The 26,092-nt window shown below is 43.0% G+C and overlaps 1 pseudogene; it reads right to left on the reverse strand.

Moving 5' to 3' along the window:
* Positions 1 to 6,562: 6,562 nt before the first annotated feature.
* LOC132893382 (zinc-binding protein A33-like) lies at positions 6,563 to 18,857 on the reverse strand (annotated as a pseudogene).
* Positions 18,858 to 26,092: the final 7,235 nt, after the last annotated feature.

Consider the following 26,092-nt stretch of genomic DNA (forward strand, 5'->3'; position numbering starts at 1 on the left):
TGTACTCACATAACCAGAATTATCAGCCATCGTGTCACTTTACTCTCGCTCGTACTTTGTTTTATATTGTGAGTATGTACTGTATGCATGTACTTGGTCTTCCAATATGGCGCCCTAGCACAATCTCGCGGTACGGTGACGTCACACAGTAGCTCTCTATAAAAGAAGATAAAGACAGAAAACGCAAGAAATCTGCTGCTACTTTGTCCCAAAATATTGGCGCCATGTTCCAAAAAAGGGCCAAAATGGGTAAGGTGCTGAGTGCAGGACTTTGTTTTTCTTTTGTTTACAACAGTAGTGGTAGTAGTGTCAGAGTGATCAGTGGGGGTGGGGGGTAGCATCAGCCCGTCCGTCAGTCTGTGTGTGTCAGTGACACACAGAGATGAGTTAGGTGGCTCGATGGCTAGGTACTGGTAGCGTCGGACCTGGGGCTGCTTTTATTTTTTTTTCAGCTTGGGAAATCGGAGGTGTGGTGTGGTGTGAAGACAGTAAAATGCGAGACTTTAAGAGCACATGTTTTTCAGTCATCATGGTAACATGGCATCATGGTAACATGACGCCCTGTCATGGTAACATGACGCCCTGTCATGGTAACATGACGCCCTGTCATTGATTTGGCATTTGGATCAGAGTGAAAAGAAACGTGTGCACTAGCTGAAAAATGAAAATGTTCAGACCAGTGTGTGTGAAAACACCCACTGTTGCTGCATTTGGGCATTTTTAAATCAATTGTCCTTATAGGGCTGTGCGATATTTATTTCAATCTCAGGATTACTTGAAATATTTATCTCAATTAGAAATTATTGTTGTTTTTTATGCTAAAGCATGGGCAGATCAGGAGTGTTCTGATGCCATAAACAACAACTGAAGTGAGCAACAGAGATAGACAACAACAGACAGACAATGAAGGAAAGCAACGACAGACAGACAGAGGAGGGGAGAGCAACGACAGACAGACAGAGGAGGGGAGAGCAACGACAGACAGACAGAGGAGGGGAGAGCAACGACAGACAGACAGAGGAGGGGAGAGCAACGACAGACAGACAGAGGAGGGGAGAGCAACGACAGACAGACAGAGGAGGGGAGAGCAACGACAGACAGACAGAGGAGGGGAGAGCAACGACAGACAGACAGAGGAGGGGAGAGCAACGACAGACAGACAGAGGAGGGGAGAGCAACGACAGACAGACAGAGGAGGGGAGAGCAACGACAGACAGACAGAGGAGGGGAGAGCAACGACAGACAGACAGAGGAGGGGAGAGCAACGACAGACAGACAATGAAGTCACAGCACAGTTGTAGGAAGATAACAATAATAAGTTAGACAACAGAGAACTTATAACGAATAAAAAAAATGTCTAAATTAGAAGATTTGAAGTGTGCTCGTGTATTTGGGGGGTACGGGAGTAGGGGGCCAGATGAAGTCCACTTTTGGGGGAAAAAAGATCCCCCCCCCCCCTCCACAATGCTGGCTACGGGCCTGAAGACCCGTTTGTGAAAGATTAATTTTTTATTGTTCATAATATATAGAAACTGCGTGACTCCAGGGGAAGATATAGGGAAGAGGAAAGTCCAACTATTACAGATTACAGGACCCAACATCCTTTGACGTTGAGGAGTTTTGGGGAAGAATGTCCTCAAAAAAGAACAAAGTAAGAAATTTTTTGCACACAACATGACTTGCTCATTATTAAGATAAAAGGAAAACATTTAAGTAATCGAGGCCCTTGGTTCCTTTTTCAAAGGTGACTGGCTTGAACCAATTTGGGAGGTTATCAAAGATAACAACCTTGGTTTTGGTGCTTCCTCATTCAAATGCTGATGCCGAGAGGGGATTTTCAGTGGTCAGTCTGAACAAAACCTCAACCCGAAACAGCTTGTCTCTGGACGGGACATTGGCCTCTATCATGATCCTGAAAATGGCTGGACTTGAGCCGAACTGTTTTAAGTGGGAGCCAACAACACAAATGATGAAGGACTCCAAAAAGGCAACAAACACTTAAAATAAACAACACCAGTCATAATCTCTCTCTCTCTGCTCTCTCACACACACACACTTATTCAGTACACGGAAATTGAATAAAGACTTTGCATTTGGTTGAACTGTCAGTGCTGTGTGTTATCCTTTCTTCTGCAAGTCTGAGCAGTTATTAATAACAATGCTAAAAATATTATTAATGAAAGACCCCCATTCCTGCGACCCGTCCAACTGCCCCCCCCCACCCCCCCAGGGGGGGGGATGTCACTCTTGCCTGCATTCAAAAATTGAGAGCCCTGTACTTAAGAGTTTAGTGTAAATCTAAACAATAACAATAGAGCATTGGGAAGAAAAATGCAATTTTAATTTCAAATTATTTTAATTACAAATTATTGCTCCTGTACAAAGGTAAATATGTTTTCATCTTTATCACATTTTTAACCTTTTAAATATTTATCTGATTTGAATTAAACATATAATTTAAGTGAAGTGCTTTCTGTTAACTTACCAACGTATGCCTGAACTATAATCAATAAAAAGGCATTGTAAGAGCTAGCTGCCGTTTCATTTATTCAAAGTCCTCCTCCATGGAAGAAGTGGGCTGGGTTTGGGCATGAAACTCCCGGGCTGAAAAAGGGGCCAACTCCGGCCCTGCAGGGCAGTAATAGGGAGCTGTAGTGAGGAGGATCATGAGAGACAATTTAAGACTTCCTTTTAGCTGGAGAGATCTACAGATGAAAATAAGTCTGATGATGCAGTGGTGTAATGACGATCTGTACATTTTAATATGAGAGGAAACAGAAACCTCACTGTACCTGCATACTGCTGAATCCTCTTCAGTTCTGTGGAAACTAATTACAACAAAGCATCACTTTCATTAGAGTTCAGATGGTTTTATTGCAGGATTTGATTCAAATAAAGTGAAAATTGATCAAATATTATAGACTTGTGCCAAGAAAACACATCATATAAAAGTTTCTCACCTGCTTCCTTTAACTTGTCATCGAGTGTTTTAGTGAGTTTCTTATTCAGAGTCTGCTGAAGCTGAGACAGAGCTGTCCTCACAGTGTCCCCACTCAGATCAGTGTTAATACTGATCTCAGTCCAGTTCTTGGTGTGTGGAGGGCTGCACATGGAGGAGTAAATCTACAGTAGAGCAGGAGAGGGGAGAAATCCCTCAGCATGGTGAGTGTTGTTCTGTGATGTTCTGCATTGCCAGTGAGCAGAGAGAGGAACACTGACCTGTAGGAGGTGGAGATGCTCCTCAGTGTGTGAGAGCTGCTCCAGCTCAGTGTCTCTCCTCTTTAGCACAGTGATTTCCTGCTCCAGCTCTTTAATGAGTCCTTCAGCCTGCCTCTCTGCTGCTTTCTGCTTCTCCTCCATCACCTTGAGCAGCTCAGCCTGACTTCTCTCAATGGAGTGAATCAGAGCAGTGAAGACTTCAACACTGTCTGCTTTCTCTTTCTCTGTGCTTCTCTAAAGGAGCAACACATTTTCACTTTCTTTACATCACACTGAATAATGGGGTGGCACGGTGGTCTAGTGGTTAGCGCTGTCGCCTCACAGCAAGAAGGTCCGGGTTCTAGCCCCGTGGCTGGCGAGGGCCTTTCTGTGTGGAGTTTGCATGTTCTCCCCGTGTCCGCGTGGGTTTCCTCCGGGTGCTCCGGTTTCCCCACAGTCCAAAGACATGCAGGTTAGGTTAACTGGTGACTCTAAATTGACCGTAGGTGTGAATGTGAGTGTGAATGGTTGTCTGTGTCTGTGTCAACCCTGTGATGACCTGGCAACTTGTCCAGGGTGTACCCCGCCTTTCGCCCGTAGTCAAAAAAAAAAAAAAAATTTTACAGTGTGAAAAAGATTTTGTCTGGATGGCAGCATATTGCTCTGAAACATGTAAATATCATTCAGCATTAATGATGCCTTCCCAGATGTACAAGCTACTCATGTCATGTGCACTAATGACCCTCATACCATCACAGACGCTGGCTTTTGAACTGTGCGCTGATAACAAGCCGGATGCTCCCTCTCCTCTTTAGCCTGGAGGACGTGGTGTCCATGATTTCTAAAAAGAATTTCTACTTTTGATTCGTCAGACCTCAGGACAGTTTTTCACTTCGCCTCAGTCCATTGTAAAAGAGCTCCGGTCCAGAGAAGGTGGCGGTGTTTCTGGATATCGTTTATATCTGGTTTTAACTTGCATTTGTGGATACAGTAATTACCTGTTTTCACAGACGACGGTTTTCTGAAGTGTTCCTGAGCCCATACAGTGATTTCCACCACAGACAGGTGTCTGCTTTTAATGCAGTGTCGCCTGAGGGCCTGAAGATCACAGGCATCCAATGTCAGTTTTCAGCCTTGTTTCTTGCGTACATAGATTTCTCCAGATTCTTTTCAAATCCATTGTGGTGGTGTACAGAGGAAAAATAGCAAAACATTGTCATTGTCCAAATACTTATGGACCTGACTGGAAGTTAAGTTTTCATTTAAATAAGTATTTAAATATGCATCAATCAAAAACATGACCTAATAAAAAGATCAAAATCGTGAACGAGCAGCCTGTCACCTTCTTAGACAAAACACAGTGAAGCTCATGAGGAAAGAAGTGACAATGACTCTGATAGAGGAATCAGGGAATCAGGTAAACTAGTCAGTGTAATCTCCTCAGGATGACTTTTCACTGCAGTCACAACACTGTCACGTGCATCAACATGAAACGTCAGAGCCGGAACGTGTCACTGACCAATCAGGTAGCGTTATGTTATGAATATTAATGAGAATCCCCTCTGCCATCCTACATTTAACATCTCATATTTGTTTTAATTTAATATTTTCAACCCAAATGGACTGCATTATTTCACGTTTTTACCAGCAGATGGAAGGATCTAGTGCAGATTGAGGATTCATTTAGGGTATTAGGCAGAAAAAGAAAATTACCAGTCAAAAATAATATTTAATATAATCCTGATGAGCGCCGCAGGTGCGAAGACGAGAGCCGCAGGCGCGAAGTCCCTCTAGGGGGGTCTGGGGGCATGCCCCCCCAGAAAATTTTTGAAATTTAGACTTCATTTCCTGCATTCTAGGACATTTTCAGGGTGAAATGGCGTGTAATTTTTGATCAGAAATATTGCATATTTTTACTTTGTATTTTTTTCAGTTTCACTCCTGAATGTATCAGATGTATGTATGGTGTTTGATTTGGTAACAAAAGTGAAAAGAAAATAAACAACAATGAATTGTATATAATCTTTTGATCTAGTTACAGTATTTAATAAAAAAAAAAACAACAGTATTCTATTTTACCATACCCCCATGAAACCCCCTTGTTAATCAATGTATCACACATACCTTTTCTGTCTTTTTGTGGAAAAACGAATCAATTTTTGTAACATTCAATTTGGGGCGTTTGTTGGGATTCATCTTGATCCAGAAGAGTGAGTCAGCAAAAAAAAATGCGGTTCTCCCGCCAAGAAAGAGGAAACTACAACGCAGGGTGTTTGGCAATTTTCGACCAATCAGAATTCGCGATTTATTCAGTCCGCATGTTACAAGATTCAGTGCGGGCCAAAATGGCGGAAGCGATGAAATATTCTGATTTTTCATTTCAAGTTTTCAGTATTTTTCGTATTAAACTGTTTCTTACGATTTGTAAATGATGGCGGAACCACACACGGACTGGCCATCGGGAGTAGCGGGAGTTTTCCCAGTGGGCCGGTGGTTCAGTGTGGGCCGGCGGAGAAAAAAAAAACAGTTGCGCGCTGGCCTTTAATATGATAAGCAATGTTAACAGTTTCTTTAAGAAACTGTTAACATTGCTTATCATATTAAAGGCCAGCGCGCAACTGTAATTAGCAATGTTAACAGTTTGTTAAAGAAACTGTTAACATTGCTATCATATTAAAGGCCAGCGCGCAACTGTTTTTTTTTTTTTTTTTTTCTCCGCCGGCCCACACTGAACCGCTGGCCCACCACTCCCGCTACTCCCGATGGCCAGTCCGTGTGTGGGCGGAACATAACTGGATTTATCGGATGACATGGAGTATTCATGTGCGAAAATTTTCGGCATTATCGTCCGTTTCAGTATCCGTCTGTGTGTATACTTGCCCGTTGAAATCGGCAATCACCCATCAAATTTACGGGTGGACGGGTCTCTGCCTAATACCTTAGATTCATTTATTCCTATTTGGAAGAACAGAAAAACCCTGACGCTTTTATTTCGAAATAAAATACAAGTTTATGTTTGAGGTTTGAAAGAGAAACAGTTTTGTTTGGTTTTATTTACACAGACATCAGCAGCTGAACTTCATCCATTTTACTGATCAGATTAAATTCTGCAGTAAAACTCAGTGTGAACTGGAAATAATCTTTATTAATATTTGATTTGTAATGACAAAGTTCCACAATCAAAATGTGTAACAGACAGTAGGAGTAAAATGATTTGTTTCTGCAAAAAACTAAACCCAGGTATTAAAATAAACTGTACAGCATTTTAAAGGGGAATATGTATTTCTAAAATTAACCAGAAAAAGTAAAATATTTTTGTTTATTCTCACCATTTAATAGATGATTACATTTGTGAGTTGAAAATTCATTCAGTGTTTAATACAGGAGAGATGATCAGTGGGGCTGAATTTTTACCTCCATAATTTAAAGAAGGACAGAAGTATGGATAGAGTTTCTCAGTGAAAGACTGACCAGTGAAAGAGTAGATATGAGATCTGGACTTCACATCATAAAAGGAGACCAGACCCTCATCATAATCCACAAACACCCCCACCGTCTCCACCTTCTCTCTCAGTGTGAGGCGGACAGGGGGACCAGCACGAGCCTGATACTGATTCTCATTCCTCAGTACCACAGTCCAGAATCCATTCTGAGGTTTCAGTCTAATCTTCCCCTTCCTGTTAATGTTCTCTCTCACAACTCCTAAATCCCACTCAGTTTTCCCTCTGACCTGCACCTCATAATAAAATCTCCCTGAGGAGAAACTCTGCTTTCCCAGAACACAGGCACTCGGATCAAACCTCTGTGGTGTATCAGGGAGTTTCTGTCGTTTGTCTCCACATGTCACTTGTTTTCCATCATCAGACAGGATGAGAGCGGGATGAGCTGTATCAGGATCCAGAGTCACATCCACTGAGAGAAACACACAGTGTGTGATATGAGTTTGCAGGTAAAAAAGATTAAATCATCATCCAGTAGTGAGGATCATTTGTAGCATTTACATATCTTAACACGCATTTTAATAACAGGTAAACACCGGTTTCTGAGCAGAGAGAGGTTCCGTTTAGCCCCTTGATGGAAACTCCGTAGTGGCCACATGAGCTGTGGGAGTCACTTGCTGGTCGGACATTTTGAACTCCGACTCAACTTGTGGGACACCGTGGATGCGAGTTTCTTAAAATACTGCCACCGTTTACGTTTGGCTAAGCAGGTAAGTGTTGTTTTACTAGACTCGGGATTTTAACAGTGAAGCGCAGTTTACTGTTTCAAACGAAATATGGGTTCATTTTGTCCGACCACCAAAGCTAACATTGTTAGCGAGGCTCCAGACGGCGCTCCAAGCTTAGCGACCCTCAAAAGAATTCTTGCACAAACACTCGGGTGGCCAGATTTCCCGAGTCTGAAACCGGGACACTTTTGCGCGCGACCATGCTCGTGCACGCGCACCTTTTTTTTTTTTTTTACGTAATCGTGACAGTCAGAGAGGTGCTCTTATCATTTTGTTGAAGCTCACATTTATCAACATCTCACATGAAATAACACAAACAGGCATGTTGTTATCTAGTAGCATAGTGGTATACAGATCAGTTAAATTATGGTCAGACAGCAGATTTTGTAATGGCTGAGAATAGGCCAGGCTATGTCCATAGGCCAAATTTAAACTGATTTATTTCACCTGTTTGTGAGAACACCAAGAAGAATGCATATGCACATGTAGGCTATATCTCTAAAATTGTATGCACTATAGCATGAACTTCAAAAGTAGATATGTGACCTCAACATAGCCTCGGTCAGAATCAACCTGACTAACCATTCCCCACAACTGAATGAATAAAGCAAGAAGATGTGGACAAAAGTGAACACTTTAATGGAAGGTGCAACAAGCTGTTCAACACAGCAATAAACTGTCAGAATGGTATGTTAAACAGAAACAAAAAAGAGACAAGTGATTTGAGAACATATACTACGGAAGCCGAGAGAGGCCCTTCATATAATCCTTTTTTTTTATTCACCTTGTTATCCCGAGATAACGACATAATTAATTCAAGATCTCGAGAAAACAAAACCGTTATTCCAATATCTCGAGAAAACAATTATTCTGTGATCTCGAGTAAACAGCTGAGAAATGGTTCATTCAGGTGCGCCAAGAGACTTGTGATGTGCTGACTTTGGGGCTATTTCTCATTCTGTATAGACGCAACTTTGGTCATTAGAATGTCTGGAATAATCGATCACCTAATAAGGCAATATTTTGATCAGGGGTTGACACAGGGAGAGATTGCATTAAGTCTTTTAATAAGGGATAATTTCAAAATTAGTCCGCGGCACCTCCGCAGAAGACTGGCCCGGCTCCGTCTCTACCTACGGAGATACAGTGATCCAGCTGAGATCATGAAATAATTTTGTTTTCTCGAGATCTCGAAATAACGGTTTTGTTTTCTACAGATCTCGAATTAGTTGTGTTGTTTTCTCGAGATCCTGAATTAATTATGTCGTTATCTTGGGATGACAAGGTGAATAAAAAAAAAAAAAAAAAAAAAAAAAGAGTATATGAAGGGCCTCTCGTGGCTTCCGTAAATATACACTCAAACAAAACAGCAGTAAAGGAGGAGAGGGGCGACAGCCCGAGGAAAGCCCCCACAGGAGCGCACAGCATTTGCAACATAGGCAACCCAACTCAGTACAAGAACAAAACACTTACAGTGTGTGCAGTCGGCTTCGTGCGCTTTGTTCTGCACCTCTCGGAGGAAGGGGTAGGTGCCCTGTAAATCTTTGGAAAAGGTACATTTTCTTTTCGGCATAATTGCTGCGGCATTACTGCTGCTAGCTGCGAGACAAAGAACGTTCGCGCCAGTTAATGTTTATTTTATTGTTGCATGGCAACCCGTTCTGTTGTCTGGAATAATGTGGCTAAATAAACACCCATGCCACAGGGCCAGGGGGCAGTAACCAGGAAAGTTTGCGATTCCTGTCAGTTCATCAAAATAGTAAATGCAGACATTTCTCCGCTAATGATTCCCACGCTGCTCAGTCGCAAACGTCGCGAGTGGCGAAAACCGGGACATATCCGAGTCCCGACAGACTTTTGTCGGGACTCGGGACACACAACCCCAAATCGGGACTGTCCCGGTAAAAACGGGACGTCTGGTCACCCTAGTAGCGCCATGCGGGAAACTCGCTGATTAAAGTGAAGGGGCTTCGAAGTTGGTTAGACTTGGGCCCAGGAGAAGAGCACAGTCTTCCCAGCGCCTCCCGAATAGACGCTGCGGCAGGAATGTAAACGCTAGTGGTGGGCGGATCGAGCTAAAGTATCGATCTAAAGTATTGATCGTATCTCCATTAAAGCAACTCAGAATGGAATGTTTCCTTGTGCCAGCTGTTTACACTAAAGGGTCGATTCAACAAAGATCTTATTTAACCTTTTCATGTGTGAAATGTGTGGAAAAATAGTCCAAGTTTTAAGATTTTGTAGGATTTTCATTGTTCAAAATTGTGCTTAAATTGAAATCCATTTAAGTTACTCAGAACATTCTGTCTTATTTAAGTCATTTAACTGTCCATGCATGTGGGGGAAAATGTTTCATTCTCAGTTCATGCTGAACCATATCAGTTATAAAACACGAACATCTATATTTTCATACATATACATGTCTGCAATTGCTTGATTATTTGAGATTAAACTAATTTATTCTTTTGAAAACTGATTGAAATTATCAAGTTAAAGTATTAAACATTTGCTTATACTAGCTTCACTGAGGTGTCAAGGTTCTTTTCCTTTTATTATAAAATTAATACTTTGGCTGCTGCTCAGATTAAGAAAGCAGTTTGAAGACGTCACTCTGGGCTGTGATCATCTAAGACTTTGGCTTTATTTTGTCAAATGTTTTTGAACCAAGTCTGACTATTTCCTGCTCTTTATTTCGCTCTTATTTTCAGACTTTGTTACTTCGGGTGGTTTTCTTCTCCAAAGAAGCCAGACGAATACAGCTTGCTGTAGCAGAATCTGTCAGTGAACTGATTGATGGACTGAAAGAGAGACTTGGACTTGAAGGTGATTTCTCACTCCAGTTTGAGGATCCAGATGTTGGCAATGCATTATGCAACTTGACAATGTCTGAATTACCAGCTGAGCGTGCAGTCCTGCATATTATGCGGGGCTGTAATTCATCTCTACTTAACCAATCCAGTGACCATTCGATTGGTTCAGTCTCCGCTCTTGATACAGCCAGTGTTCACTCTGAGCATTTCAGGTCTAGCTCAGACTCTATGCAGAGCAATTTAAGGCATGTTGCTGAGCGGCCCTCTCTGTTCCCGATCCCCAAGTTCTCTCATATGATGTTGAACTGAAATTGCGTAAGGGTAATGAGATGTACAACAAGTCAAAGAAGGGCCTTGACGTGACGAGACATTAAAATGGACATTTTGGATAAAATTGCACAGGCAATTTTTGAAATCAAAAGCTACCCTGACAAAGATGAACTTCAATCAGTTGCCTCTTCCCTGGTTCTTAAGGAGCTAGGTAGCATCACAGGCTACGAAGGATGGAAAAAAGTATCCAGTACAAGTTTGGAAACTACAGGTCAAAGCTGCACCAGGCAGGCTGCAATGAGGTGGATGTGAATAGGAAAAGAAAAGGTGGAGATGAGGATGACCACCTGTTCACCCTGAAAAAGCCCAAACATGGAGAGGTCAACCATGTTCCAGATTATCCACACCACCATGATGATTCTACTCTTGAAGAAGAGAGTTGCTCTGGTTGATGAAATGAAGAAGAAAAAGAACCTGACAGTGATGTGGCACAAGATGGAGCCGACATTTTCCCTTAGGCAGAGAGAGGTAGTAGAGGGGCAGCCTATGGTATCTGAGGTCCAGGAGAGATGGCCTGTGCTGTTTTCCTTTGAGGAGGTAAGATTGTGCTCATTTATGTCGTAACTTTTTATTATTCAAATGCTCAATGCAGTGTGTGTAATTGGGTAGGTCTAATTTTACCACATTGACTATAACTGACGAAATGCGCGATCTGTTATAAGCTATATTGGCAAGCTATACTATACCATGCTTTTGTCTCAACCGGGGAACAGGGGCGCTGCGCTCTCTTACTCTCGGCGTGCGCCCCTTACCGAAATGCCGATTGAACCCCAAGTCACACTTAGGCCATGCACTTGTATGCTACTGCACAACATGCAATCTTTCTCAAAACGATCTTTTCTCCATGAAAACATCCCAGCAACACCACGTGACAATGTGTCTGATCATCAAATACATTGGAATATTTTTGGAGTAATTATAATCATTGTAGATGCACCGTCAAATGGTGCAAAAACGATCCGAATCAGTATTTTCCAGACCGAGGCGCCATGTTGTTTAGTTGTTTACTTGTTGCAGCTGCTCTCACTAGATTTGACATAGGTTACATACAAGGTCAGCTGACTTGTCGAGCGAGATTTCTTGAGACTGAATGACCTTTCACCCACCGGCGCAGGAGCTTTTGACAAGAAGTTTGCGAGTTGTTTTTGACGACACTTGGGCATTTAAAGATGTCATCCAGCGGCACGAAATGGAAGAAAGCCAAAGACTGTCTGGGACAGAAGATGATGACTTCTTTTTTCTGTCACAAAGCGGATAAAGATGTTTCCGATGGCGAGATCGCGACAATCGAGGGATCGGTCTGTGCCACCAATTGAAGCTCATTGAAGCTGTAGCGCTCATTGAAGGACGCGCCAACTGAGTGCTGTTACAGCGGCGTCGCGGAATCCGTGACGAAAGAAGACCAGATGTCTTGCTCTGATGAAGGCACTGAGTGTTCAGTGGAAAAGCAAAATGAGAAAAAGGCCAAGTTCCAGGAACAGTATCAGTAGTTTTTTATTTATTTATTTTTTTAAGCACGCTTACATTTTTTTGCATGGTTTCAAACTTTGTGATTTGGGTTGGATTCCAACTTTTTTAGTTTCCTTTTAAAGAAAATAATTTTGCTCTGGAATTATTTAATTTATTTTTTTATTTTGAACAACTAACTCTACCTTATTCTAGTATAAGAAAAGAGCAGATTTCTCTGGTGAATGTTTAATACTTTTACATTTGATTCATTTGAATTTGAATTATGAGGTATTAGAATTTGATTCAAGTGTTTTGTGACAGCTTTATTTTCTTTTTCAATGTTGACAAATAAACAGTTTGTTACAATTTCCCTCTCAGAATGTCCAATTGTAGCCTCAATTTTTCAAATGCTTCACATGGCCATCCCCCCTGGCCATGGTGAGAGCCCTCATATTAAATTTTTCTAGAAAACCCCCTGCTATACCCCGCCCTACCACTCCACCACTACAGGCCACTCCACACATTCCAACTCACTACATTATCAGCCCCACAAATTGTAATAGAATTTGTCCTCCCAAGGAGTATGTCCCCTAATTCAACTTTTAAATTGGAAACGATTGATGTGTCCTAGTCAGGTTAATTATTAGTCCTTAAGATTTGTCTTTACAGATGCCAGTGAAACTTAATGAAACTTTTTTTGCCAAAACTAAATGATATACATTTTTATAGAGTAATTGTATTGTAGCTTCCTAGGAATTTTCTGTTAAGAAAAAAAACCCTAACAGAATAATTATTGTCCGGTTATATTATTTTATTGTTTGTGTTCATATATCTGAAGAATTTAATCAAATCACCAGCAAAGACCTCCTGGGGACTTTCACTACATCCCTTGACAAATATGTGCCTCGCCTGCTTAGACTGTACCGGGCTAGGGAAGGCAGGCTTTGGTCAGAAGATGGAACACCTCCTTGATAACCTTGATGAACAGGTAAGTGATGTGCCTGAAGCTAAAAGCATTCATAAGTTGAGGGAAAATAACCTGTCATGCTTTTCAACTGCCAAAGCTTGAGCACTTGCTGTGTTCAGTAGCCAAAGAAGACGTGACCGCCCATGCCTCTTTCCTTTGTTGAAAATGTGAAATATTTGCCTGGGATTATTAGGAAAGCATGAATATACTTTTTTCATTCCAGAGAGACAGAAAAGCTAAAAAATGCTTTGATGGAAATGCATCAGTAAAAATTGATGGTACCAGTCATTGCTTTGGTGTTCTGAATTGAAACAGAAAATGATCACAGTATTTCTGATTTGTAAAAGTACAAATTAATGCAGGATTGCAGTGGAATTTCTTTCCCTCTTTCCTTTTGCATTTTGTATAAATTCACTTTGGCACTATACTAATTGATATGCTTGTGTGTTTTCCACTGGGTACTGTTAGACATCGGACATTGTGTCTCACCGAAAGACAGCAGCACTGAGGGGCCTGCCTATTTTTGAACGAATTCCCTTTACTGTCTATCTGCGCATCTCAGAATGACACAGGATAATGGGCGAACTAGATTTTTTTTTTTTTTCCGGCGCCGCGGTACGCCAGAAATCTGGCGCGGCGCCGGAACGCTATCACCCCTGCATTGTGCTCCATGACCTACCAGACCTCAGTACTGCCTTTGCATCCCTCTTTGGCCTTCTGCATGCCATGAACATTGATTATCCAAAGGAGATGAGGTATACCTTTGAAGCACTTCAGACTATCTTTTTTTGAGCTTGGCTCTCGATGCTCACAGCGTATAAGGGGTCTCAAAACAAAGCTATTGCTGTGAGCTAGTCATTTTAAGCATGCAGATCTCTGCCTCTGAAACAAAGATTCATGAAACTTTTGGAGATGTCAGCTGCCAGTTCCCAAGAGGTGCATATACCGTGTTTCCACTGTTCGTTTGTTGTTGGTGCTCAAGTAAAACTTGGGTGTATGCACTATCCAGACCCTCCAGGATTTCGTGATGTTGCGATTTGCAACTTCAACGCAAATTCAACCAATCCCCGCGAATTCAGGGCGGTGTTGGATATAATTGCAATCACCACAACTTTCCCGCAAATTTGACCAATCGTTGGCGTCGTCTTGAGGTGACGTCGACAAACTACCTTCTGCCTTACTTCCGTGTATACATTCAAGAGAAGGAGCATGTGCAAGTCAGTGTTTATATAGGCTTAACACACTTTCAGTAACAGAATTTATGTTTACAGTGAAGGACTGTGTGCACTTTACATTATTTTTTTACTTAATACAATAAATTAATGGAGTCCAACATTTTGGCCAAAATTATATTTTATTTTCCATTGTTTAGGCAGCTTCAGTATCATACTGTGAGATTCTGTTCAAATTGGGTTTTTTTTTCTTCTATGAAGCCTGAGCCATTTATTTTATTAGTTTATAATTATTGTTGAATTTAGTCTTCAGGAGAGACTGCCTGCACACAGTATTAATAGGTTTTTTTTTTCTTACATGAAAGCTGAGGCATTTATATTATATTTTAAGGTAACTTCATGTTGTGCTGTGAGGTTCTATGCACTTTAACTTTTGAACCAACAGGTGCATTTGGATAAGTAAAGCCTATTTTTCTGCATTTTTGTAGTCCTGGTAATCTTTTATATTGGTAAAGTTGTTTATAGGACCATTTCTCAGTGTCTTTTGTTTTTTTAATCAATAGTTTTTCAGTAATAACTTAATATTTAACATATCACTCAATTTTAATCACAAAAAGAGAAAATCGCAACAATTTCTCGCAACTTTCACTTCCTCCCGCAATGTAATTGCAACAAAAACCTAAAAAACACCGCGACTTTCATCACAATTTTTTGGAAAACCCCCCGCAACATCAGACATTTTAACCTGCAACAATCACAAAAAAGGCCCGCGGAATCCTGGGGGGACTGACTATCTTGCATGTGCAGTCATTTTAAGCATGCAACTCCAGTTTGCCTGTGAAATATACATTTTTGGTATTGTTGGATGTCAGTTAACAAGAGGTGATGGAGTTTTATAATTTTGTTATATTCTTAAATTATTTGATTCAAAAACCTTTAAACGCATTTGAAAAATGCACATGTTGTGCGACATAATCCAAATTCAAGACGTTTTTGGATGTGTTTGTCACAATCATTTTACAAGATTTGTAAGAGGCACATAACCAGTGTTTTGCCTGTTCAAGTTTGCTATTAAAATTTCAATGTTTGTGTAATTTTAAACTTGTCTAGTTCATTGTGATTAGTGCTCATTTACAACTTCAAGATGCACTTGGACAGGCAATTATTTTATGTATGCATGTTCTGTTCACCACAATGTTTACCAAGAGGAATGAACATGGTGTTGGTTAACTTAATGCTTTGCGCTGCTCTTTTTATTTAAATATTAATTTATTTATTACAGCAGCATGCGTTTTTATCGATTTATAAAGCAACATTTCTGTCTCACTGAATCAAGAATTGTGTGTTTATTCAGCAGGAATTTCTGTATTTGTTGAAGATAGAAATCCATGTTATTGAAGCAAGAATTTCATGGTTAGCCTCGCAAGATTATCAAAATTATGTGAACAAGAAAATTAAAGTCTGCAGAACTCGTCTAAACTTGAAAACTAGTAAAAGTCAACGACAGTAGTCAAGTTGAGAAAATTCAAAAATCTATTGCATCATGTCTTGATAATTTGAGTTTTCTCAACATTTTCGTTTTCACAGTGTAGTGAGGAGGATAATGAGACATTTTAAGACTTCCTTTTAGCTGGAGAGATCTACAGATGAAAATAAGTCTGATGATGCAGTGGTGTAATGACGATCTGTACATTTTAATATGAGAGGAAACAGAAACCTCACTGTACCTGCATACTGCTGAATCCTCTTCAGTTCTGTGGAAACTAATTACAACAAAACATCACTTTCATTAGATTTCAGATGGTTTTATTGCAGGATTTGAATCAAAGCTAAAAATGAACAAATGTGATCATAGACTTGTGCGAAGAAAACACAAGTTTCTCACCTGCTTCCTTTAACTTGTCATCGAGTGTTTTAGTGAGTTTCTCATTCAGAGTCTGCTGAAGCTGAGACAGAGCTGTCCTCACAGTGTCTCCACTCAGATCAGTGTTAATACTGATCTCAGTCCAGTTCTTGGTGTGTGGAGGGCTGCACATGGAGGAGTAAATCTACAGTAGAGCAGGAGAGAGGAGAAATCCCTCAGCATGGTGAGTGTTGTTCTGTGATGTTCTGCATTGCCAGTGAGCAGAGAGAGGAACACTGACCTGTAGGAGGTGGAGATGCTCCTCAGTGTGTGAGAGCTGCTCCAGCTCAGTGTCTCTCCTCTTTAGCACAGTGATTTCCTGCTCCAGCTCTTTAATGAGTCCTTCAGCCTGCCTCTCTGCTGCTTTCTGCTTCTCCTCCATCACCTCGAGCAGCTCAGCCTGACTTCTCTCAATGGAGCGAATCAGAGCAGTGAAGACTTCAACACTGTCTGCTTTCTCTTTCTCTGTGCTTCTCTAAAGGAGCAACACATTTTCACTTTCTTTACATCACACTGAATAATGAACTAATATTTATTGCGGATTGTTAATTTCTACAGATTCAAGCAAACAATACATAAACTATTTTCCACACACTTTGCTGAGCTTGACTGAATGTTTGATCTCTTGGATCTTCTTCAGTCGGTCCCGAATCATCTGCTGCACATCTGTCTGTGTTTTCCCCAGCTGAGTCTGATGACAGAGCACAAGATAAATAATTGGTATTATTTTTAATACTTTTGTGCCTTTGTCCTGGAATTTTATCTCAGAAATTTCCAGTTTGCTCTACCACTGGATAAATTAATTTGTATTTTCTATAATAATGTCTAAAGTTGATGTTAATCAGTGTTTCTCACCTTCCTCTCTCCGCCCTCCTCCTCTATAGGAACAGTGTTGTGATTCTTGTGGTCTGTCTCAGTGCAGAACTGACACACACACGTCTGATCATCTCTACAGAACAGCTCCAGCGGTCGCTCATGTTTCTGGCATATGTAGTCCTCCAGGTTCTCCACAGGGTTTATTAGTTTGTGTTTCTTATGTTTGGGCATATTACTATGAAACTCTAGATGAGTTTTACACAAACTTGCACAACAATCCAGACAGGATTTCAGAGCCTTCAGCTTCTCTCCAGTGCAGGCATCACAAAGAACCTCAGGTTTATCAGGACCACGTTTCTTCTTGAAGAGATCTGCACCCTCTCTGTGTTGTATTAATCTTCAGTTCAGGTTTCTTGGTGAATTTCTCTTTACATAATGGACAGTGACAGTGTTGACTCTTCTCCCAGCACTGTGTAAGGCAGCTCTTACAGAAGTTGTGTCCACATGGAGTGCTGAGTGGATCAGTGAACACATCCAGACAGATCGAACACAGCAGCTGCTCTTCAGACAGGAGACTGCTGGAGTCACCAGAAACTAGGGTTGATAGAAAATAATGTTACACATTGTTTATAAATAGTGTAGAAATACTGGCATTTGTTTCAACCTTGTCTCTATACAGTCCACTGCGTCTGTAGTGTAGGTGTGAAAATCACACACCAGAATTTCTCCATCATTTTTCTGGACTGATCTCAAAAAGTCTTTTTATTCTAAATTCACCTAGAATTCAAGTCTAATGACACTTGTTAAGGTATCATGGGGTAAAAACATTTTTGGAAAATATGTTCATGAATTTTTCAGTGAAGGTTTTGCAAGTGGACATCTTGCATAAGAGACAAAACACAAACTCTTGCATTCATAATAATCAATGACAAAGTCGTTATCAGCCCAGAGCTGATTATTTTTCCATAAAACTGTACATGCTTGAGTGCTTTATTCCTCTTATACACAACGTGACATAACTTGGCCTAGCATACATGTCATAACACAACATAACACATTCTAATGTAACATAACATGACACATAACATAAAATGACTTGCAAAAACAGTGCTGCCAAAAGACAGTGTGACGTACCGTAAACAGCAGCAGAACTATGGAGGCAGGTGTGAAGAGGTAGAGAATAAAGTGTCCGTGCACAGTTTAAAGTGACTGTGTGCAGTTTGTGTATTTAATGTCTATTGTTCCTTTTAGGGTGAAAAAGGACTCCGTCTGTAGTTACTTTAAATGTGGAACATATGCAAACATTTCACTGATCTCCATATAAAACATCTGGAGAGCTCATAGCCCAATCCCTGCTGTAGAGACAAGTGAAGTCATCTGGCCGTCATATTACCACACACACCATGTGTATTTGCTTTGTGTTAAAGCGTCGTACCCAATCTAATTTGTCCCAACAAAAGTACTTCCTGACTTTGCTTTCATCACCTCCTCTTATTTTCTCAACTTTACCCCCGTTCCTTACATACGGTATCTTTATTGCGCTCCCCTTCATTGTTGCTTTTTTCCCTTTTCCAGTTCAGTCTCTGATCATTTTTTGAACAGTTCTTTTACTCCTATAATTATTTTTATGGAGATTATTTCAGTTTTTCTCTGATAAAGTGTATCTCTTTCGACAGTTGTTGAAACAGGATTAATTTCTCATGTTTGCCATTTTCGCTTCATTCTCACAGTCATGTCTTAACAGTATTTATTAGTCATAATTCACATCACACATGAATCGATCCTGATAGAGTTCACTAACTTCCAGATTATTCCTCAGAGCTCTCACTAATATCTCATCTCATTTTCTTTCACCCACATTGCCTTTTTTATACTATTGAATTATATTGATCTTATTTTTGTTTGATAGTTATAAATAGATATTGCCATCAGTCTGTTTCTAAATAGTTAATTTGTAATATCTACATGTAACTCTCTGTTCCATCCATTATTTTATGATTAGTTTCATTTCATTTTTCATTCTGTGCAGTAGAAATTTATTTTTATTATTATTTTCTGATTACATGCCTCCAGGTAACAGGAAATGACTACTTTTGTGGACTCTGACCCATCTCCATCTCATAATTGTTCTGTCATGTAATGTACACTTTCTTTTCTTCTCTGTTATGGATGTATTGCCTATGCATTTTCTATTTGGTCAAATAACTAGATTTATAATGATAATCTGCAGTAACCTTCCTGAATGTATCCATTGTGATAAAATGTACCGAATACTGTACATTATGATTAAAACACAAACACCCCTACAAAAATCAACCATTCACACACTGACTGACACACACACAAATGCACCCATACACACGTGTGTATAATTAACATGTCCAGTTTTGTGTAGCTTCCTAGGCAGAGATATGACTGTACTGATCTGATGTACGTGGTAATATGGCAGCCAGATGGTTTCACTCTGACAGTGAGCTAGCCAGATATTTTACGGGGAGATCAATGGAAAAATTCAAAACCTTGATAATTTCCACATTCCCAGATTTTTAATGTGGTCTCAGACTTTTGTTCCTAACCATATAGTTAATTTGCTTTTATATCTACGTTGTTCTCTGTTACGGCAGCACGGTGGTGTAGTGGTTAGCTCTGTCACCTCTCACCCATTGTCAGCTGGGATAAGCTCCAGCTTGCCTGTGACCCTGTAGAATAGGATAAGCGGCTACAGATAATGGATGGATAGTTGGATGTTCTCTGCTACATTATGTAATTTATAGCCCAAGTACTTTATTAAATTACAGATTTTGCTAAAGAATATTGTGTATTATTGGGTAACTTATGTGCATATTTCTTTAACAGGTTCCAGAAAATTATTTGTATATTTTCAGTTTATTATTATTATTGTGAATAAAACATTTGTCAGGGTGCAGGCACGGACTGATGCAAGTGCAGAGGAAGGCAGGTGCGTCACAAATTGTAAACAAATTCAAATCGGCATGCAGAAGTCATAGTAAGGGACATGCAAGGGTCAGGCGATCAACAAACAGGATATCAGAGGGCAGATGAGGAAACGGAGTCGGGAAACAAATGTAAACAAAAGTCTAAGCACTAGAAGTCAGTCATGAGATCAGAAGGCTTGGTATGATCAGGTACAGAGACAGAACGATACTTCGCAAGGTGTGCTTGTGAATGCTGAGCTGATATAGGGAAGCAGTGCTTAACTAATAAGAAACAGGCGCCCTCGTTAGTATTCCGGAGATGAGGGGCGCTGTGGCTCTTGGGAGTTATAGTCCGGAGCAGCCGTGTGAGTGAGTGCACTTCTTAAAAAAAGATTTTGATGGAGTGATAGAAATAGTTTGAAATGTATTGAGACATTCTGGCAGCCACATCATCTTAAAGCATATACACAGAACCATGGCCTCACTTTCGTTTATAAATGCCTTGAGACCTCAAGAATGGCACAGGAATAGTTTTAAGTGCTAACAATAAATCTAATCTAGTAATTTTAATGATTAAAGTGATTTATATAGGTAGCGGTCTGAGTGAATGACCTTGACATCCATAATGTCACAGCAGGAAGTCTATCAGTCTCATCGCCATTTCCGCTATACTAAAACACAGAGCTGACTGCAACTCCGATCCTCCATTTTGACCTAATTTATCACCATGCTATGTAGATGTGTTGCTGGCCAGTGCAACAACACAACAGAAAGTGGATTTACGTTGCATTCATGGTCCAAGAACGTTCAAACTGCAAAGATTTGGACGTGTTGTGAGAGAAGTTCATGGGCACATTGGGCACCTCTGAAATGGTCTCTTCTCTGCTTTGCACATTTTACTGAAGACTCGTATGAGACCTCTGATCTGTTGAGAAGTGTTGGCTATAAGCCCGTATTGAAAGAGGGTGCAGTATCAACAATTAAAGAAAACCTACAAGAAAAGGAAAGTATTTATTTATTTATTTTTTAAAAAGAAAAGTTCAGTTGCACCAGTCCTCCCAGACTGAGCCAAGGGTTGTTACTAAAACCCGGGCCAAAACGGGACAGGATGTATTGCTCGGGCAGTGACCTCCTGTCCCGGGTTTTAGTAATTGCCTGTGCCGAACAGTAATGGCGGAGTACTCCATATGGAAAAAACAGAGAATGAGTGGAGCAGCCGTCTGATTTCTAAACTGGATAACGCTGACATCTCACCCTTATGTGGAAGAAGTGAATGAACAGAGAACTGAACAAACAACTGAAAGTCAGATTGTTTCGAAACAATCAGCCACAAGATCAGCCTTCAGGAAGCGAGAACACAGACGGGTAAGCTGCGACTCTCATTTGGATATACAGTAAAAACAACACATTGTTTACCTACATTTAGATTAATACATGTAACTTGTATTGTGTGTTTGTGGCAGCGGGGGCGTGGTCAAGTGTCAGTCTGTGAATGGAGAGCGGAGTCAGGGAAGGTAAGTGGCAGAATCACTGCACCTGATGGGAAATAACCTGTTTGTGTGTCTTCCCCAGTGACCGCGCCCCATAAGAGGAGAGGGAGAGCAGAGGAAGGGAGCTCTCCCCCAACCAGAACACATGTGTGTGTGTGTGTGTGTGTGCGCGCGCGCAAGCATGGGAGAATAAATGTAAAGCTGAAAAACTAAAATAAAAGGGTTTTTGCGAACTCAGTTCTGGCCTGCCATGCTTCTGTGCTCCACCTACCTTAACTATTTCTTCAGTGGTGCTGAAACCCGGGAACGGAGTACAGAAGAGAACAGCCCTATGGAGTCCTCCGCCTTCAAGGACCTGGTCCATGCCCTCGCCTCGGCCCAACAGAGCCAGCACCAGGCGCTGGTCGCCCTCCAGAAGGAGTAGGAACAACGGTTCGAAGCCCTGGTGCTGGCACAGCAGGGAAGATCGCCAGGTGTTCCGGCACCTGCTCGCATCGGCGGGGTCCACCATCACCACGGACCCTCCCCACCTCACCCTAACGAAGATGGGTCTGCATTACGACCCCGAAGCCTTCCTCACTCTTTTTGAGCAGGCAGCAGAGGCATGGAGTTGGCCGGTGGAACAGCGTGTGGTGTGCCTCCTCCCCCTGCTAACGGGCGAGGCGCAGCTGGCTGGTCTACGCTGACCTCCGCAGGGCCGTCCTCCAACATGTGGGGCACACCCCGGAGCAGCAACGGCAGCGCTTCGGCACGCTGCGCCTGGAGGAGGTCGGCTGGCCGTTCGCGTTTGGCCAGCAACTCCGGGATGCTTGCTGGCGGTGGCTGAGAGCCGACAACCACGACGCCGAGGGACTCATCGGCCTGGTGGCGCTGGAACAATTCATCGCCTGACTTCCGGAAGGAACAGTGGAGTGGGTCCAGTGCCATCGCCCGGCGTCGCTGGATCAGGCCATCGAGCTGGCAGAGGACCATATGGCAGCTGTTCCGACGGCAGGACAGCGTGTCTCCTCTTCTCCCCTCTCTTCTCTCTCTCTCTCACCCCTTCTGTTCCTCGTCCTCGCCCCATTCCCCCACCATGGAGGCGGGGTCCAGCTCCACCCCAGCTGGCCCGCCGCACTCACGGTGCCCTACCGTTTCCTATTTCCATGTCTGTGTCTTCCCCCCTCAGGTGAGTGAGCTCCGGAACACCGGTGCAGAGGGAGAGCCTGGGCCAGTTTGCTGGCGCTGCGGGGATCCGGGGCACCTCCAGCATCAGTGCTCGGTGATGGAGGTGGGCGCGGTGGTCTGGATCCCTGACGCGCCTGGGACCGCCCTCAATTGGGCCGGAGCGTATCGCATACAGGTGAGTATCCAAAGGGATACATATCAGGCCTTGGTGGACTCCGGCTGTAATCAGACCTCCATCCACCAAAGCCTGGTGCAAGACGAGGGATTGGGGAGAGCACAATTGGTGAAGGTGTTGTGTGTGCACGGGGATGTTCACATCTACCCTTTAGTGTCGGTCCACATTCTATTTCGAGGAGAGAAATTTTGAGTAAAGGCGGTGGTTAATCCTCGCCTTACCCACTTGATAATTTTGGGGACTGATTGGCCAGGATTTAGGGAATTAATGGCACATTTAGTGAAGAGTGGGGCCTGCCATAATTTAGTGGGGGGAGGTCCCAGTGTGGCATTGGCAGGAGCAGCTGTCACAGAGCCGTCTACATCATCACCGTGTCAGAGTGAGGAGCAGCAGGCTCCTCCTCCCTCTCTCAGGAAATCCCTTGCGGATTTCCCGTTAGAGCAGTCGTGAGATGAAATCCTGCGGCATGCGTTTGACCAAGTGAGAGTAATCAATGGTCAAATGCTCCAGCCAAATGCCACCCCGTCCTTCCCCTATTTCTCCATTATTAAGGATAGGTTATATCAAGTGATGCAGGACACTCAGACTAAGGAACCGATAACACAGCTTTTAATCACAAAGAGCCACTGGGAATTTCTATTCCAGGTGGCTCACTTTAATCCCATGGCCGGACACTTGGGGCAGGATAAGACACTAGCCTGAATAATGGCCCGGTTCTATTGGCCAGGGATTTGCGGCGATGTCCATAGGTGGTGTACGGTGTGCCGCCAATGTCAGTTAGTAAATCCTGTAGCCATTAATCGAGACCCCATTCGAAAGAATTGGGATGGATCTCATCGGCCATTAGATCGGTCAACACAAGGATATCGCTTTATTTGAGTTCTGGTGGACTATGCAACGCGATATCCGGAAGCAGTGCCTCTTCGCAATATCTCCGCACGTAGTATTGCAGAAGCACTCTTCCGCATCATCTCCCGAGTCGGAATCCCCAAAGAGATTCTGACTGATCAAGGCACTACGTTTATGTCATGCACACTGCGCAAACTGTATGGGTTACTGGGAATTAAGCCTATCCACACCAGCGTTTATCACCCACAAATGGATGGCTTAGTCGAACGGGTCAATCGCACCCTCAAGAACATAATTCGCAAATTTGTAAGCAAGGACGCACACAACTGGGATAAATGGCTCGAGCCCCTGTTATTCGTAGTGCGAGAGGTCCCACAAGCCTCCACAGGGTTCTCCCCGTTCGAATTATTATACGGGCATAAGCCGCGTGGCATTCTAGATGTGCTGTGTGAAAATTGGGAGGAGGGACCTTCAACAAGCAAAAATGAAATTCAATACGTTATCGACCTGCGCGCCAAACTCCACACACTCACGTACCTAACCCAGGAGAATTTGCAGCAAGCCCAAGAACGTCAAGTCCATCTGTACGACAGGGGCATGTGTGTTAGGGAATTCACACCGGGAGATAAAGTACTCATGTTGTTGCCCACATCGAGCTCCAAATTGATCGCCAGGTGGCAAGGACCCTTTGAGGTCACACGGCGAGTCGGGGATGTCGACTATGAGATGAGGTGGACGGACAGGGGTGGGGCATTACAGATTTACCACCTCAATCTGTTAAAACTTTGGAACGAGGAGGTCCCCATGGCATTGGTGTCGGTGGTTCCAGAGAAGGCGGAGCTGGGGCCAGAGGTTCAAAAGGGAAATTTGACATCACCCACCACTCCGGTCCCCTGTGGAGACCACCTCTCCCTGACCCAACTCATGGAGGTCACCCAGTTGCAGACAGAATTTTCTGACATGTTCTCGCCCCTGCCCGGCCACACCCACCTCATAGAACTTCACATTGAGACGCCCCCGGGGGTAGTAGTGCGCAGCCGCCTTTACAGACTGCTCGAACACAAGAAAAAGGTGGTTCAGGAAGAACTCGAGGCCATGCTTGAAATGGGCATCGTCAAGGAGTCTCACAGTGACTGGAGCAGGCCGGTGGTCTTGGTTCCCAAGGCCGATGGGTCAGTCCGGTTCGGTGTGGACTATAGAAAAGTCAACGCGGTGTCTAAATTTGATGCGTACCCAATGCCTCGTATTGATGAGTTGCTCAATCGACTAGGCACAGCTCGTTTTTATTCAATACTGGATTTGACAAAGGGATATTGGCAGATCCCCTTGACTCCGCTATCCTGAGAGAAAACGGCCTTTTCCACACCGTTTGGTTTACACCAGTTCGTCACACTTCCTTTTGGGCTGTTTGGGGCGCCCGCTATGTTCCAGCAGCTTATGGATAGGGTCCTCCGCCCCCACGCCACCTATGCGGCCGCATACCTGGGTGACATTATTTAGGCCCAATCCCAATTCTAATTTCTACCCCTCCCCCTCCCCCTTCCCCTTGGCCCTTCCCCTTGAAACTGAGCTACAAGGGATAGGGCTTGAAATTCAACCACTACGTATTGGGATAGCCCTTCAACGATCGCATACGTCATCGCGTACCTCCGTCAGCGTTTACGTTAGCAAAACGCGACAAAATGCGTCACTGGCTGCGACCAGCCGCTACAGTCAGAGCCAGAGGCAGAACCAGAAATCTCTGCTGGCAGGGTGTGATTTGTTAACTAACACCACTGAATGGGATATCTTTGGCGCTTCGTGCACCACATCCGACAGAATGAGGTGTCAGAACACTCATGTAAACAATAAAAGCGAGAATAACAGAACAAAACCTACGCAGTCAAGCAACCGAAAACAATACTCACTCCCAAAGCTTTTTAGCAGCAGCTTGGATTTCAGAAATCGCTGCTCATTCTCAGCTCGAAAGCGAATCAAGCGGCGTGTTTCCTCTGGATAACAACTTAAAACATGTAAATAATGGAGAAAATACATTTATGACAATCTTTCGCCGCGGGAACCGCCATCTTTCTGAAATCCGCATGAAATCTCGCTGAAATCCGCATGGCATTGTGGGAAATCATTCAAACCCCTTCGTTCGGAGTCAGCTCCAGGAAAATCTCCGTTTGGAGGGGTACAGAAGCCCTACCCCTTCCCCTACCCCTCCGCGTTAACTGGGATTGGGATACCCCTACCCCTTCACGTGAACACGCAAAATGGAGGGGAAGGGCCAAGGGGTATGTCCAAGGGGTGAAATGGGATTCGGCCTTATAGTAATGACTGGCCGTGGCACCTAGAACACCTAAGGGCCATCCTTAGGTCGCTGAGGCAAGCAGGTCTCACAGAAAACCAGAAGAAGTGTGCGATTGGGCGGGTGGAAGTACGGTATCTGGGCTTCCACTTGGGCAATGGGCAGGTGCGTCCCCAAATCAATAAGATGACAGCGATTGTGGCCTGTCTGAGGCCCAAGACCAAAAAGGGGGTGAGACAGTTCCTGGGGCTGGCTGGCTACTATCGTAGGTTTATACCTAATTATTTGGACGTCACCAGCCCGCTGACTGAT

The sequence above is a fragment of the Neoarius graeffei genome, chromosome 1 (genome assembly GCF_027579695.1).
Source record: "Neoarius graeffei isolate fNeoGra1 chromosome 1, fNeoGra1.pri, whole genome shotgun sequence".
Taxonomy (NCBI): domain Eukaryota; kingdom Metazoa; phylum Chordata; class Actinopteri; order Siluriformes; family Ariidae; genus Neoarius; species Neoarius graeffei.